The 18,869-nt window shown below is 37.1% G+C and overlaps 1 pseudogene; it reads right to left on the minus strand.

Annotated features, from left to right (window-relative positions):
- Positions 1 to 17,637, minus strand: part of LOC149159083 (uncharacterized) — an 82,681-nt pseudogene extending 65,044 nt beyond the window's left edge.
- Positions 17,638 to 18,869: the final 1,232 nt, after the last annotated feature.

Genomic DNA, 18,869 nt, shown 5'->3' on the forward strand with positions numbered 1-18,869 from the left:
AAACTAATTTGGTTCCAAATATATAGTTTCCATACGTACCTTTTGTGTGTTTTGCACATTATTGAGATCGAAGAATTGCTTCATCTGTAATATCCATGTGGCAGGATCCTTGCCATCAAACTTTCTCATATTGATTTTTGGAATATGGTGAGTCTTCGGTCCAACATTATCATCTATGGAATCATGATTAACATTTCTTTTATTCTCATCATGAGTTTCCTTTAGTACCCTTTCATCCTTAGTGCCCATTTCTTGTAGCAACTTATTCATATTTATCTTCAATTCGTCCATGTCTGTCTTCAAATCTGTCTTCAAATCTGTGTTCGAATCATCCATATTAGCTTCCATGCCCTTTATCTTAGATTCCACGCCATTTATCTTAGCTTTTGTGAGCGTGACATTTGTTGCACTTGTTCTTGTAATTTTGATATATCATGTAGTATTTCTTCCTCTTCTTCATGAGTCATGCTAGAGCTTTCAGGTTCCTTACTCGGTGTTTGCATTTTCTTTCCTCGGGGCATCAGTTACCGATAATAATGCTTTACTATGCCCTTTGAATTCCTTCAAACCAAGCTTACGCAAAAATTTAAAAAAACTACACACCTTTTTTGCCTTTGTAGAAGCCTGATATTGAATCTGATGTATCTCTGTAATTTCGGATCATCTAGTTCTGTAATTGTAACCTGTAGTAGCCTTCTGCATCCTCTTTCCAATGCCATAAGTCTAACCCAAATTGGATTCTCCAAGAAAGAGTTATGCACAATCTCCCAAGATGACCTTATTATAGACTAGTTCAGTAGAGCAAACTTGTACGACGTGCCACAAGTCACTGTTTCAACCTTTGGATCTAAAAAATGCATACAAGAAACTACAGTCCGTCCTCTTTCTATACCTTCTTACAAAATTTCAATCCGATCCCCAGAGAGAAAGTTATGACGATTTTCCCCAAGTCACCTGTTTTGAATGTAATTCAGGAGTTTGGAAAAAGACCAACTTCCTCAGATCATATCTCCGCAAATATCACGCAAAAAGCTCTGAAATTCGGACCCAAGGTTCAGCGTAATTTCTTCTCAATTAGGTTTTTTTTTCAACTTCTGAAACGTCACAGAAAAAGAGTTATAGCGAAAATTCCATGATGACCTATTTGGAGCAACGAAACCCTAGAATCCAAAGCTCTGATACCAAATGTTATGAAACAAGCTCAAGAAAAGATAGAGAAGATAGACCAACGCCTTAGAATTCAGCCTCTTCGAGGGGGCAACCTCCTTTACATTACATAAATGAACAATTCTTTGATGATTCAAATGACAAAACCTCCTTTCTATATATAGGAGTCTAAGAAGCACAATATAATCCAGCCGACCTAACAATAATAATATAAAGCCACAAAAATAACAATAGAGGGATTCTATGGGGCACAGAAATAACAATATGGGGGTAATAGGGGCACAACAATATAAATAAGGGGTATAAATACAATAGTAATGGGGTAGTCACTAGTATTATAGGGACCCAACAATCTATCATTTGCACAAGTCACCATCATTTCATGTTCTTTTTGTTGATAACATATTTTGATATCATAATTACATAAAATATTAATCAACCAATAGTTAATCTTTAGTAATGATTCTTCAACATCTATTCATGTGCATATTACATGAAATATAAATATATAGAAATATAAAATAAAAACATGTTTCTTGTAACAACACTGCTCATGCACTAATGCACTGATTATAAGCAAATAATTATAAAAGCATGTGAGAAGAAATACCACATTACTATGATTCTTTTTGTGCCAACATTTCCAAAGGATAACCATTGTAACCTCCACTAGCATTGTAGCTTAGATTTCCATGTATATAATTAGGTAAAACTTATTCAAAGAAAGTTAGCCCTCGTTTCTTTGTGCATCTAACTAAGTAATATTTCCAATACAATAAATATTATTATTATGCATAAAAATGCATGTCCTCTTCTAAGGGAAAACTAAAATAATATGTGTTAGTATGCAAATGCAGCTCAAATAATAAATATTATTATCGTGCATGCAAATGTAACTCTCTTTTTGAAAAGCATCAGCACTGTTTAAAAAGCATCCTTCACAAGATAGAGCTATTTACTAAACTTATTGTACATACAATTACATGCTTTGTTTTAAATGATAACTAACATGTTGGTTATTATTTATTTTCAAAGAATCCAACATATTGCCGTACTTTCAATGGATGCAAAGATCATATTTCCTTTCGAGAGATCAAACACAATATTTCTATTTTTGGTGCAAGAAAATAAAATATTTCTTTTCGGGAAATATTAAACATAGAATTCCTATTTTTTTCATGCAGATAATTTATTTCCTCTCAACAAATATCAAGCATAGTATTCTATGTTTTCTCAAGAAATATTAAACATAGTAGTTCTACTTTGTGCATATTTCTCATCAAGAAAATCTAATAAAATAAGAACATATTCTAGTGGTTCTCTTTCAGAATCTAATGCATAAGAATCATGTGAAGAAATTCAAATAAATTAATAATCTAACTTCCCACACATAATTCCATGCAATATTTTTTTTCCTTTTTAATAAAATAACTCAATTTCTTTATTTTTCCTCTAGCACCTTCATTCTTTATGAAAAATAACATGTCTTCCTAAATATTTTTGTGCTCTTTTAATACATTGAATTGGCATTCCTTTTACTCTTGGAAATAAACAATGTTTTGAAAAACTACATGGGTTATTTTCTATATGCAAGTTGATTCATAAGTAAGTTTTCAAGAAAATAATCCTTATATTAATTTTACTAGACTTATATGCAACAATATCCTTAACTTTTCTAAAATAACACGGCCCATATTTTATACAAATGATAATTATGTGCATTCCTTTATTGAAGACACATCAAAACAGACGTTTTTTTTCTTTCCCAAAAACCACATGCAAACACATGTTTTTTTCTTTTCTAAAAATAATCCAAGTTCCAAAAATCCCTGGAGTCATTTCAATACATTATATCAAAAACGTAAGTTCCAAGATTTGCTTATATATGTGAGTTTTTTTTGGCCGAGTAGATTGTACGTATGAGGATTTTATTTTAATTTGACATTAAAACAAATTTTAAGTCTATTTGGGTATTACTATTTAGACTTTTACACTATCACATTTCCTCATTGATGGTTGCACAAGAAAATGTGTTATTTAAAAACGTTTCTGGTTTCAAAATAATTGTTTTTTTAAGCTGAGTCAATTGCACACGTGAGGTTTTCTATTTATGTGAAAATAATTTTTAAGTTTAATTGGGTAATAATATTTATCACATTCGTTAATCGATGGTTATTTGAAAATATGTGTTATTAAAAATTTTGTGACATTATGGTTTTACATTAATTTTTTTTAATGGATGCGAGATAGATGTGAGGTTTTGTTTTTTTTGTGAAACACTTTTTAAATTTATTTGGCTAATAATATTTAGATTTTCACACTATCACGTTTGTGTAATGGATGGTTATTTGTAAAAATGTAATATTTAAACATGTAGATTTACTCAAGGGAGCACTTCCTCCCAACCATTGAGCACATGAGTACTTGAGATTATCTTGCAGCTAGGGTTTTAATAATAATTTCTTAATAATATTATTAATATTTTTAAATAATAAATAATATACATCTATTTTTGGATCTATCAATTATCAATCTACTATGTTGAGAGGGATCAAATTTATTGATATGCAAACAATTTTTATAATGAAAAGGATTTGATCAATCTCAAAGCTTGGTAAATTTGGAGATAAGATAAATATAAACTCTAATGTTACCTCCTCTTGTCACCCTCACCACTATCCTTATATAATCTTCGAGTATGTAATTTGAATTTGATCCCTCTACAATCACATCATTTATTGTTCTTCTCCTATCTCAAACTCTCATAGTTTTGGGAAATCATGGATTGTTTTCAACACCTTGGTTCCTATATTATGTCCCTTCCAAAGCTTTCATTACCAAGATGCCAACATCGGTTAGGATTCCTAATATGCTAGGTTAGCTATGGAAGTACACAATCTCTAAGGGTATTGGAGACTCTCTAGGTCATTATCTTAATATTGATGTCTCTTGTGGGTAGCTCATTGTATACATCTATGGTAGAATTTGAGTAGAAATCGATGTGAGTAAAGTACTACTCAACCAAATCAATTTAAAGATCAATGATTTTCATTGGAATCAGGCTGTAGACTATGAAAATATTTCTTTTCATTATCCCTTATGGCATCAAGCATGCCATTTACAGAACACTTTTCAAGTGTTTAATTCTCAACAAAATATAAACATTCACAATTCCATATGTAAAAGCTAGAATCCCTGTAACACTCCTCCTATAAACTGAAAGGCCTCTATGTTAGATAAATATGATGAGATTATGAAGAAGTTGATGATTAAATCCATCTGAGGGACAAACTCCAAGGCTCAAAGCTTCACACATATCTTGTGATTTCTCGTGTGGACTATGCTCATTCAAAAAGAACATAGATATTAAATAATAATGCTTCTCTAGGTATATTGAAACCAACTCATGAGTTGGCTTCTTTTGGATTTGACAAGGAATATCCTTCCATGTGTAATTTGTGGATCAATTTGATCATATTGCATTTAGAAGGTTCGATTAAGGTTTCAAAAAGGAAAGGAAAGAAAGGTCACCTTGAGAATCAACCACAATTTGGGTGATTCTCCTCTCTAGTTGTGTCTTTTGTCCCTTTTTGTTTACTCTTCTATTCTTTGTACCATCCATATATGCTTTGATACCACTAGTATAGGGAAAACTACATTAGAAAAAGAGTCATGATGGAATTTTTAGACTTACGAAAAAAAGAGATCAAACTAGTCCTAGATCCATCTTAACTCTAAATGTACCAAGCGGTGAGAATGATCAAATATCTTGAGATGCAAACCTCATTTAGAGTGAAAATAGATTTGATCCCTCTAACTACTTGGTAGATCTATAGTTAAGATGGATCTAGGTTGGTTGAGTTTTACTTTATTGTTACTTTTATTTTTACGTAATTTGGCAAAATTAAAATGTTTAAATAGTATAAATATGAAATTATAGCATCTCTTCCATATTAGGCTACATATTGGATTTTCAAGCATTTGTCACCATCCCAGATCCATCTTAAGTCTGGATCTACCATGCTGAGAGGGATCAAATCTCTTTTCACTCTAAAAGAGGTTTTCACCGTAAAATATTTGGTCCCTCTCAGTGCTTGGTAGATTCTTAGTTAAGATAGATCTAGCCTCATTTATTTTATTTTATTTTGCAAGGATAAAAACTCTATTTATCAAACAAAAAAATTACAACATTTTTCATAATGACTAATTTTTTAGCACAATTTTCCCAATACTAGTAGTATCAATGGAGAGATGAATTGTATAGAGAATAGCAAAGTCAACATAAATGAAAGAAGTCACAACAAGAGAAGATAACCACCCAAATTAGGGTCGATCCCTAAGACAACCTTTCTTTCGTATCTTTTTCAAAAACCTTTATCCAACCTTTTGAAGGTGGTTTGATCAAAGTGATCTACAACTTATCATTGAGAACTAAAAGGGATTCCTTGTAAGATTCTAAATATGCTAACTCATGAGCTCATTTCAATATACCTAGAGAAACATTATTATTCAATATCTTTGTTCTTACCAAAGGAGCATGGTCAACACCACGAATCACATGAGATGTTAAAGGCCTTGAGTCTTGTATGTTATCCCCTCGATGTATTTCATCATCAAATTCATCACCATCCTTTTGTGACATAAAGTCCCTTCTCGCCATAGCAAGGTTACAGGGATTCCAAATTTTAGATTTTGGAAGTTTGAATGTTTCACTTCTCTTGATAATTAAGCATTCGGAAAGAGTTTTGTAGGTGGCATGTTTGATGACAAAAGCAACAACAAAATGTAGTATTCTCATAGTCCACATCTTAATTCTAGTGAAAATCACTGATTTTTAAATTGATTTTCTCAGGTTTCCCTTTACTGATATTGATTTCAACACATTCTATTATAAGTGTATACACAAAGCTTCACATGAGAGACATAAATAGTAAGATAATGATCCAAAGAGTCCAAAATGCCATGGAAGATTGTGTAGTGCTACAAGTCAGATGGATTATTAGATTCACATCTTAGTAATGATAGTTGTGGAAGGGTCAATATATGGGAACCAAGGTGTTACGAAAAATCCAACATTGCGCAAAACAAATGGAGTTCTAGATGGGAGATGAATAAAAATGACCACAATGATTTGATTGTAGAGGGATCAGATTCACATTACATATTCAAATATTATCTAAGGATCTAGTGTTGGTGTAAAGATGAGTTAACATCAACGTTTAGATTTATATTAACTCCATATCTACTAGGCTTCAACATGGATCAAAACTTTTTCATTGTAAAAGAGCTTAGCACATGAAGAGATTTTATCCCTCTCGATATTATAGATGATTATAGGCATATCCAAAAATATATGTATACTAATTATTATTTTAAAAAAATTATAATATTATTAAAAAATTATTCTAAAACCATAGCCCCAAGGCTATCTCAATTGGTGGTGCTCCCTCGTTAAAGGAGGTCATATATTCAACTCTCTCAAAATTCTAGGGGTTAACATCTTCAATTATCTCAACATTCTAGGGGTGAGGGATTCAATTATCTCAACATTCTAGGGCTGAGGCTGAGTGGTTCAGACAACCTCAAAGTGGATCTACCTCATAAAATTATTCCTAATATCACAAACATTTAAAAAAAAAAAAAAACTTACAAATGACCATCAATTAACACAAATATGGTTATTTAAAAATCTAAATATTATTACACAAACAAACTTAAAAAGTCTTATGACATGAAATTAAAATATCTCAAATCTATCTCTAATCTACTCAAGTAATATATATATATATATGATTGACCTTTTTAAATAAAACATATTAAAAAACCTAATATGAGGAACCTTTTTAAATAAAACATTTTTTCGAGTAACCATCATTAATAAATGAAATACCTTAAAAATCTAAATATTATTACCCAAATAAACTTAAGAAATAAATTTGCATCAAATTTTAATAAAAAAAACTCACATCTACAATCTACTCCGACAAAAAACAAAGAGTTATTTCAAAACCTTAATATCACCAATGTTTTTAATAACACATTTTTGAAAATAGCTATCCTTTAGAAAATGTGATAATTTAAAAATCTAAATATTATTACCCAAATAAACTTAAAAAACCTTTTTGAAATTAAATTAAAAAAATCCCATCTATAAGCAAATCTCTGAATGACAAACTGATAAACACTTTCCTTAAAATCAGACTAATACAGAATGCATGCACACAACACCAAAACACTAGTGAGATTGAAATAATGACACTTACATTTTCTAACACTTGATGTAGACTATCTGTAGACGTAATAGTCACTGTAGGTTTGAGATCTATAATTCCCTTGCTCTCCAAATTGGCCAAAATGAAGGCGTATGATCCGAGTTAACACAACTCCCGGATTTAACCAAGATATTTTACTTCCGCCATGTTGTTAGAATTGCATTTAAAAGATAATAAAGGAACATATATGCATGTTGTAAAGAAGAGGGGACATGACAAGAATCAGTAACATAAAACACAAGATGTTGATAACGGAGTTTGTCCAGGATGGACTATGTCTCTGGGCCCCAGTGTCAATATGGTGTAGGCCGCTACATTAATTGTTTGAAAGGGTGACGATGTACATGCATGTGTTTTCTCTATCATACAAGGAATATGCCCTCACACAGGAGTGACTCCAAGAGATGTTCCTCTGCAGGAACTCTCATTCAAAAAAGGACTTCTATTAGCATGACATAATTTCACATATGTTAATGATGAGCATCCCCACACTATGGCATCAAAGAGATCTCAATTCAAACATACATGGCGAAACATTAGTATCCCATCAACATGAAGAAAAAGGGATCTCAGTAAAAACATTACAATAAGTGCATCTCACATCAAGAACAAAGCAAGATCCCATATCAAACATCAAACAAGGATCTATACACCACAATGCATCTCAAGCAAAGAGACAAACAAGTACATGATCACTCTGCATATACCTCACATAAAGGAGTTACCTAAAGAAGAGGATGATAATTGTTCGATCTGGATGTACCATCAATCCTCGTGGTGTCGAATATCACGAAAATGACTGTTCACACATTGAATGCTGACACCTGTAGTCCACTTTGAAAAGTGGCCGAAAAATGGAATGATCGAATGAAAATCTGATTACACCATCAGATTTGTGGTGTTGAATAGTGTAAAATCAACTGTCAAATTTCTGAATTTTCACAAATTGAAAATCTAGGGCTATAAGGATCTTTTAGATTCCCACTAGATTCCCTAAAGATTCCCTCCTTCGAGTCATCTAAAGATCTACTTTTCAAATCAGCAAACTAATATCACCATTGAGATCCTTGCAAAATTCTGAGAAGGATGAGTATAAAGTTGGTTGCATTCTGAATCTGAGAAAATTAAGCCTCCAAGGAATCTGGAAGATTCCCTCAAGATTCTTAAAGGTTCTCCTCTGATGGGAATCTACAAATCTGCTACTCAAAAGGCGAATCCAATCTCGCCATTGTGTTTCCTATGAAAATATGAGAAAAGTGACTGTAAACTTGATTATATTCTAATAAAAATAATTTTTACCTCCCAAGGAATATTTAAGATTCTCTACAAAAATTATGTCTCGAAAAGTGTGCCATCATTTTGCCTCCTAGAACTGCGCCATGGTTCCATCTCTGGCCTAGCTCACAGTTCCATTGTTGTGTTCTACACTCCCCGTTCTGTTCAAATCTGCGTCTGTTCCTCGTGCAAATGAAGACGTAGGTTTATATGGTGGTTGGGTGGCAGACTTTACAAAGCCCCCACCTGTGGTGTAACGGTTTGGGTGGATGGTTAGAGGTGGGGAGGTCAGGGGATCAAATCCCACCCTCACCAAACAAAGAATGCGGTTATCATATTGTTTTTGAACTATTGTAACTGTTATAGAATTTAATATGAGTGCGGATATGTTTGTGTTTTTGGGTGTGAATTTAAATGTTGGTGGTGTGTGCTGTTGTGAGTTCAAATGTGGAACCGTCACATGGACAGGGCCAACGGGCCTGCCAGCAGTGGGTTCAACTCCCACCAGTTCCGTTGGATATATAACACATATAGTATAGTGTTTTTATTGGTGGGGTGTGGGTCCGGTGGACCCGCCCACTCCATTTATGTTAACATAATATGTTGTGTTGGTTGGGGCATTTGGGTCGGCGGGGGTCATGGCCTGTCAACTTTTTTTTTAATTGATTTTTTTTTTTAAATGTTATGCTTGGTCCGACGGGAGTGGCAAGGATCATGGCCTGCCACCTAATTAAATATTTTTTTTGGATTTTTCGTAACAATAATTTTTATTTTTTTTTCTAATATAAGGGATATTAGACAAATTAACTATCCAACAAATTTTCCCTCTCTCGGGAGCCAGATTCCATATCCCGGCCTCGGTCTATTTGTAGGACCACTAAACCTAGCCCACATGGCAACTTTGAATGACTCTTTCTCCCTCATACGAGCTCGGATTTGAGTGTCGTTCACACTATTGGAATCAGGGCGATGAGCAATTCAATCTAGTTCTACTTTGGGAGTGATATGACCACTTTGAATGTTAACCCTTTCTGAGTCCTCTGGGACTTCTGCATGTGTTTGGAGCCACCTGGATCAATCCTCCCCACTAAGGAGCTTTGGTCCTCCAAAAGCATGACAAATAATTTGCAACTTCTTTATACCATGTCTGCACTTACAAGTATCTAATATGTCACCCTTCCTTCTCCTTCACCTTTGTGCTTCGAAGCCATAAGCAATCAGATGACACTTGCAACCTCTGCAAACATGTAGTACATTATTTCTTGCAAATTACATGCTTGACTTACATGACCAACTAATGACCAAAGCATCCCACACTTGGCACAAGTTTATAATACATACTCAGTGGTCAAGTTTACACTAAAATGGAAACAATACCCCACCTATGAAAATAAGGCCAAAATATCATTGTTGCATCAACAAGAGATGGAAAACACATTATCACAACAACACATGATTTACAAAAATAAGGCCAAACACTATTGTTTCTTTAACAAGTGATGGAAAACACATCATCACCTTCACAGTTTAACATGCAACACAAAGTAAGACTAGACATTGTTGTTGCTTAACATGTGATGGAAAACACATCATCACTTTTGCATTTTAAAATGCAACAAATAATTTACAAAATCACAACCATGACAAGCTAACATATCTAGATGATCACCTCTGTGTAGTTTCTAAGTTGAGAAGAATGCTGGGAAGAAGAGGGGTTGCTCATGAAAACTATGCAGTTTTCTAGTGAGCAGCCTGTCGATTGACTGGAGGGCTCGCTGGAAAAACTGTGCAATTTTCTGATGGAGACAAGTATGAGAATTGGGTGTCTATCTGGCCTATCTATGCAATTTTCTCATTCAGTGGAGCGGGCAAGGTCTTCAGCATTTTTGCATTTTTTTATGGGAGTCAGTCCCGGGGTGACTGTCGAGTCAAACTCTCCGGTTGACCAACATGAAGGTTGATTGATCAGCTTGCAGGAAATGTAGCTTGAAATGGATTGCTTGGTGCTTCTGCACTATTCTTGGTAATAGTCAATCGAGTTGATGGCAGGGTGAAGGTCCGGTTGTTAGAGGGGAATCCAGTCATCAGAACTTCTTCAAAATGACTAAGTGTGTTATAGAGTGAAAAGGTGCACACATGATCTTGCAAACAAAGACTTACATGACTTGATGACGAGACAACTCAAACCATCCGGTTACACGTGCTCAAGATGAATGACCAATGGTGTGAACAACAAGCACAAAACTTGTGATTGATCGTTGGTCGACCGTAATGATACCTATGTGATAGTGTATATGACTCTGTGTGTGAGTGTGATAAATGTTTACATAGCGAGCACAACATGTACACACGAAGCAAATCCCTTGAGTATGACCAGAACATGGTCACAAGCATGACAGTGACATCAACATGCAAAAGTTTTCGGTTGAATGACCAAGAAAAGTCGGTGTGAGGATTCACACGAGCTCACGGAGTGAACCTAAGTGTGTGCATTCAGCAAGTAAAACTCTCAAAGGAGGCTCTAAAATTGGATGCAAGCTAAAAATTTTAAGGTTGTTGCAGCCGCTAAGCACTTGGTGACACACTAGTAGAACTCCAGCTTCTCTATTTTGGTTCATTGTCATCACAAGGCCTTGGTCTTTTAAGGAGTATTGAATCATTATGCGGTTTACTTTGGCTGCCCCACTTACCCGATGGACATACATGGTTCACCTTCTGCCAACTCAGTGAAACAAAATCAAAAGTTCAACTTGATCGCAATGTTTCTAAATTGGGAAGGGTAGTTTAGCTCGCGAGTTGGAGATTTTTAGAGTATAAGTTTTCATCTCTAGTGTTGCTCTGCTACTAGCGGGCCTAGAGAGTACCACATCGGAGTCACATATGAATACATGCATTGCTCCACTGCCAACGAGCCCGGTGAGTACCCCGGTGGAGTTGCATGCCTCACCTTTCTACGTAGGAAGTCTTTATCTTCTTTCGCCTTTGTATTTTTTTCAAGAGGACTGTGCATAGGCACTTATTTATTTTGGGGTGGAAGAGAGATCCCAACTTATTGAGAGAAGAAGAGGCTTTTCCTTCAGAGAAGCATGTAAGACCTCTGACATAGGTTTTTTCATTTAGATTTTTCCCTTCTCCATTTCTACTAGTTGCATGAGATTGAACACATATAGGAGAACGCTGAGTACAGGCATGGGGTTTCCCAGTGTGGAAATAGGTTCATGGTTGGACCAAAAATTCCCTCACATACAGCTCATATTTTCAGTCAAGACTTCAGCGAAAAAAGTAATAACCAAGCGCAGAGAAGATGAACACAAGATTGGCCAAGTGCTGCAGTGTCATTAGTCTCTTCTTTTCTTAGCCACATACTAATTCAAAATCCAAACTCAGTATATGGCAGCACTTATTTCCAGAAACAAAAATACTAAGGTAGTAAGCAACTCAAACAAATGAAAAAAAAATAGTAAGCGAAGAAATCCAAATGAAAACAAAGACACTAATCAAGGCAAACAAAATGAAAACAACAAGTAGTAAGTAGACTATGTACATGGCACAGGGCATGGCCTAGCCTACTAGAAGTAATGCTTGAGATCTTGGTCGTTGATAGGATGGTTTTTAATCGTCCCATCAATTGATCGCAAAGGGTATGTATGTGGGCGAAGCTTCTCATGGAATGTGTACAGACCAATCCACAGGGACTCGAACTTCGTATGCTTGCCTTTGTCTTCATGGGACTTATCCCATTTCGAGACCAAGTCACCAACACCAAAGTTAGCTTTCCTTGCAGGCTTCTTACCGAACCTTCTCTTGATATCATTCCCGTGGAGTGTAAATTTTTCTTTTGATTTCATCCTTTCTCCCTAAAGCTTATGGAGAGTATCCATCCTATGGTGAACTATCTGGCAAGGCTTGCCTTGGGACTCTTGGGATCGCTGAAGTGTACGCAAGTAGATATTGGGCGGAAGGATGGCTTATTTACCATATACTAAGAAGTATGGTGAGGTATTCAGAGAGGGTTTGAGTGCTACACGATCAACCCATAGTGCATTTGTTAGGGTGGTATGCTAGTTGCGCTTCTCACAGAAAACAATCCTTTTGATTATGCAGATGAGGTTTTTATTCGTGGATTCTGCTAGACTATTTCCTTGTGGGTAGTATTTAGATGAGTGTTTCAGTGCAATATCATTATTTAATGAGAATTCATAAAGTTTCAAATACGAAAAGTATGCCGCATTATAAAAAAAAGTGATACCAAAACACCGAAGCTTGAGATGATGTTCTGCTGGAGGAAGTTGATGACCACCTGGTCCTTCACTTGTTTGAGTAGAATTGCTTCTATCCACCCTGTGAAGTAATCAATTGTTCTTAGAATGTAGCAGTGTTGCTTTGACGAATGTGGGAAGATCTCCTTAATGATTTCCAAGCCCCACAGTTGGAATGGTTAGGTCACTACCATAGGGTGCAGTGGGGCTACTAACCTTCGTGTTCTATCAGCGCATCACTGATAGAACAGACACTTGTGGGCATAAGCATGTGCATCCTTGAATATTGTGGGCCAGTAGAAATGATGTCACATAACTTTGTGCATTGTAGTTTTTCCCACAAAGTGACCCCCAGCGGGTCCATCTTGTAGATCTTGTAGTAACTTCTCTAATTCATGTGCCTCTAGGCACCTGAGTAAAACTCCATTACTGTGCTTTCTGTAAAGAACTTTGTGCACCGATTGATATGCTAAGGCTTTGAGGCGCAATTCCCTCTTTTATATGATGGAAATGTGAGAGGGTACGGTTCTATGCTCAAGGTACTGGCGCACATATGCATACCAAGATGTTCCATCTTTAGTGGGTGTTTCTCACCTTATATCATACATCTCAATTTCCTTCTCCCAACCGATGAGCTCTTCTTCACTCTCTGGTGCATGTACTACTTTAGCTGCAAGTCTACAGTGCCCAATTCCTTCGATCGTGTGAACAAGATTTATTTCAGTATCATACTCTTAAAAGTCTATCATCCAGTTCGTACATCGTTCACCTAGTTCTTGTTGTACAAGCAATGTGCATACTACTAGGTGAGGGACATAGACTATGTAGTGTCTCTTCAACAAGTAGGGCCTGAATTGTTTCACTGCCTTGTAAACTACATAAGTTTTCTTGTCAACGACGGGGTAGTTGAGTTTTGGTCCCTGCATGATTTGGCTCACGAAGGGGTTTAGGCGTTCATTGTTCATCTCATCCTTCTGAGTGACTACTACAGCGAGCAAATTATCAGAGGCGAAGGTGTATAACAGGAAATATTTCTTGAATTTTGGGTTGTAGAGTGTAGGAACTTCTACGATAGCCTACTTGATACGAGTGAATGCATACTTCTCCCTCTTTCCCCAGCTGTAGACTACATCTTTCTTAATCATGTCCATCATGGACTTGACTATCGATGCATAATCTGAGATGAACTTCTGAAGGAACTTTATCTTGCCCAAGAAGGATTGCGTGGCTTTCTTGTTGGCTGGGTGAGGGATCTGTGTAAATGTCTGGACCCGATATGAATCCAACTTGATCTTGCTTTTGGAAACAACGTGTCTGATAAGGTCCCCCTTAGATAGTGTGAATACGCTCTTTTTGAGATTCAAGGAAATTCTGTATTTTCGGCATCGCTAAAAAAAATTCTTCAAATGGCATCTGTGGTCCTCTTGTCTTCTTGAGAAAACAACCACATCATCGAGGTATACCATTACACTCTATATAATGAGTCCACAAAAAGCGATGTCCATGGCACATTGAAAGCTTGCACCTACATTTACAAGCCCAAACGACATTCGTCTATTAGAGAACGTACCCCACATGGTACGGAAGGTAGTTTTCAGCCTGTCAGGTTCTGGCACTAGAACCTAATTGTATCCTCAAAAACCATCGAGTAGGGAAGACATTTGTGCCCTAGATACTGTTTATAGAATGGGGTCCATAGATGACACAGGGTAGTTTTCTTTGTCTGAGGTGAGGTTCACATTCCAGAAATCAACACACAAGCGAATTTCCTCGAACTTCTTGCGTACATGAACAAGGTTTGAAACCCGCGTGGAATGACAAACTTTGTATATGATTTGTGCATCCAATAGCATGGTGAGCTCTTTCTGTATAAGGGGTTCAAGCAATAGGTGTACTTTCCTAAGCTTCTACTGATATCGCTTGACTCCTTCTTTTATTAGAATGATGTGTTGGATTATCCACTTGTCATAAGTTTTCATATCATCATGCGTGCACGTGAATACATCTCGGTGATGTTTGAACAAGTGGACAAAGGATTTCTACTCTTGTTGTGTGCAACATGTACCAATATTGATGAAATTTAGATGTTGTTGTGTTCCCAGGTTGATCAGTTCGTGCATCATGGTGGAACTGTGGGTCTTGTTGTTCCTTGGCCCCTAAATCATTCTTTCAAGTCATAAATATATTCCAATTATGCCACACCCTTCGTGATAAGGTGGACTTTCCTGTTACAAGCTTCTTCTTGCAGAGAGTGCTCATTCTCATCTTCATCTATCACTACATCTTTAAAGACATCAGCGTTGGCCATGAAATGCAATATTTGTTGATCATCATTAAACACGCATAAGTTAGTTATGTTATCCGGGATAGATAGCTTGTAAAAAAATTAAATAGTAAATATATCCCTAATTGATGACATTCTTGAAGTTGCATTTGCTAGAGCATTGGAAGATACATTACGCATATGTGGTACATTAGTGATGTTAAATTCTTGGAAGTTAGAGATTAGTCACCATACCTCTTGCTGGTAACTTTTTAGATGCGGTGACAAATAGTGAATGGTGTTACGTACCTATCATACCACTATCTCTGAATCACCTACCACTTTGATTATGACCACGTTGAGGTTGATGGCTTTCTGCAAGCCCAACACAAGTGCTTCATACTCAGTAACATTATTCGTGCACTCAAACTCCAAGCGACTTGAAACCAGATGCTTCCTGTTGTATGGGCCGATCAAGACACTTTTGGCTTATGAGGCATCATGTTTCTTTGATTCATCAAAGTATGTTGTCCACAACTTGTCTATACACAGACCGTTTAACGTGCTTCTACCGCTACTACTACTGTTGATACTGCTACTACTAGTATTGGTACAATGTATTGTGCATGTTTCAGTACCATCAATTGGGCAAGGAAGGATTCCCAACTGCATGTGAGGTGGGGTTGGAGTTGCCTGTGTAGAATAACACCCCAATGTTGTCTCTAGGAGGTAGTTGACAAACATAAGTTCTGTGAAGGCCAATGGTTCATTATCATCGTTAAGGGGAGTGACATTGTGCTTCATATACCTCTCAGACACCACCTGAATTTGATTTCATTTTCCCTTATACAAAAGCCACATGTGCGACTATTCTGTAGCAAAATATCTATTCAGCTTTCTGCACCAGCCTCTGCCAAGTAGTAAATCATATGCTTCCGGTATGTCCACAACGAAAATGTTGATGCATTGGTGGACTCAACCGTCATGAGATAGTCAGATGGGCACATCTCAAAGTCCACCAATGGATAGTACTGATGCTCGATCAAGTTGGATGATTCACGGGGATGTCTCGCTCCATTATGCATTGATCTTTCTAGCAATGGAGAGCGGCATGACGTTGGCTGCCGTGCCAGAATCAACCAAGCAGTTGTGAACATTGTAGTTAAAAACTTCAAATGAGAGCAGGAATGGAGGGCAAACTAGGTTTGCTTCTTCCATCTAGATTGTGTCAAGCACAGTGGAAAGTGATTGGAGAGGAGTGATTACTCCCTTGCTAGTAGGGGCTGCTTTGTCCATTGTTGTCTGTCCCAATGCACGCAGCGGGATGTCTCGCTGACTCTAGATCTTGGCTAACTCAAACAAACTGATGTTCACTTTAATTTTCTTCATGTCATCTACAATGTTGTAGTCCAGAGGTGGTATACTCACCGAGGTGTCTAGGGTAGAACTGATGTTTGTGTTGTCTAGTAGAGTGTTATGCAGTTTTTTGCTCATGGATATAATTTTGTCTGTCGCTGTCTTCTCTAACTTATTCTATGTTTTCTACTTTGGGTGGCTGGTGGATTAGCCTTCCTCAACAATAGTCTCATTTTTTCTTGTGCTTCTCCAAGTGTAAGGGGAGCCCCTTTATTCTGAAGATTGTAATGGTCCTTTTTCTTTGGGGGCTTCTTCTCGGTGTTCATCTTCAGCATTGCTTGTGAACACTAATACGCGTTCACCACATGCCTAGAAGTTAATGCTTCACCAAGTGTAATACCTTCGTCATTATTTTTGTCTTCAGGTTGCTCCTGCATATTGTTTTTTGCATCGAATGTATGACCGCATACAGATCTTCTGACTCACTTCGAGTTTGAACAAGAGTTATCAGGGTGATGTTCTTTATGGAATTAACAAAACTCAAAATTTGTGCACTGTTCGAGGTCGAACACAGAGCTCTGCACATTTTTTGGAGTGAACTTGTTGCTTCTTGAGGAACTGCTCTCTGTGTGGGCAGATGCCTGCTTGCAGATGTGTATTTTCTCCATTTTTTAAGCTCTGACACTTCTGTTGTCAAGTTCTTGACGAGGCGATTGAGAGTTTCAATATCATTTGCTTCCTTATCTCTTCCTTTGCTCACCATCGCCTGGGACTTTCTTCTCGCGTCTTTGGATTCCTTTTTTCGTTCATCATCCTTGATGACCCCAATTGCACGAAAGTCTTTCTCAACAACAATAACCTCTTCGTAGTTTTCCAATAGAGTTGGTTTCACAACTCGCTTGATGAACTGCGCAATTCTCGTCGACAGTGCAGAAATGTAGTAATCAACAATGATGGAGTCATGAGGTTTGGTATCCACTGCAAATTTATTCAATATGCATGTAAACTTGTGATTGAAGTATTTTACCTTTTCTTTCCCCTCCATCTTCAGGCTTCCCAATTCTTTGAGTAGCATAGCTGGGGTCTTGTCATTAGTGAACATTTAAAGGAACATGTGTTTGAATGCACCCCAGTTCTGTATGGAGTTTGGTGGAAGGCTGTGATACCATGCAGCTGTGTAACTGTCCAAGGTACATGGAAAAAATCTACATGCTATGTCATCATGCCATGCCTTAAGGATCTGTAGTTGCAGGTAGAGGTTGTCCAAATTGTCTTCTGCCTTAACTATGTTGTTAGGGCTGAACTCGATGTTCATTCTCCCCGCTCGCTTGGGCATCTTGTGAAAAATACCCAAGAGATCTAATGGTCCCTGAGTCATCCATTCCAAATTTTGGTTGGCCATCTATTATTCTTCTTCATCCTCCTCATCTCCTTTAGAATCTTACGGTTCTGGGTTTGTTGGTTCATTTCCACCTTCACCTCTTCTACTTCCTTCCCCTCCACCTCATCTACCCGAGTCTAATCCCAAGATCACAAGGGTGTCTCGTTCCCCGTGTCAGAAGACCGAAGGTTCCTCTCCATCTTTAATAGCTTCTACTAGACCTTCAAGTGTGGCAAGAACTTCTTCTTCCATTGATGGTACAACAACCCCTGTGGGAGTAGATTTTGGATTCCTTGATGCGTATGGAAGATGTTGCATCCCTAGGATCAGTTCGATTGCTTTCGCAAATTGGCAGGTGATCGGAAAAATAGAGCAAATGTGATGATATGGAATTTCATGTTCAGTCCTACAAGGTGAAAAGTGATCAACTGTAGAGTCATGCATAGGTGAGAGGAAGTGCGAGTTACTACCTTGACCAGATGGTTGATGAGTGAGTGTGAGAGGATCAACCATATACAACTAGCGGCCCTCCTTCTAGCACCAAAAATGTTGATGGTGCTGGACCTGCCAACATTCAGGGGATCACCCTTCTATGAAGTCCCAACTAGACCTCACAATGTTTGGTGTGGGAGTCCCATCCAGTATGATGGCCCAGTTACCATTATCTTAAAGATTTTCCTCAGCTCTTCCTTGTCATCACATGAGAGTGGTATGCTTTGTCTTCGAGTAGCGAGGTTTGCGTGCCTGGTTATTTCTAACGTTACTTGTGTCAATGGCTCTTTCATTGTAGAAGGAGAGGGTGGGAATGAGTCCTAAGTCAGTTGGAAGGAAGCCCCAACTCTGTTAGGAACACACAACACAACACGACCTGCACAGCTTCCGAACAGCAGTCCACA

The sequence above is a fragment of the Pinus tabuliformis genome, chromosome 5_2 (genome assembly GCF_031772625.1).
Source record: "Pinus tabuliformis cultivar Carrire ecotype Pingquan chromosome 5_2, CPIR1, whole genome shotgun sequence".
NCBI classification, from domain to species: Eukaryota; Viridiplantae; Streptophyta; class Pinopsida; order Pinales; family Pinaceae; genus Pinus; species Pinus tabuliformis.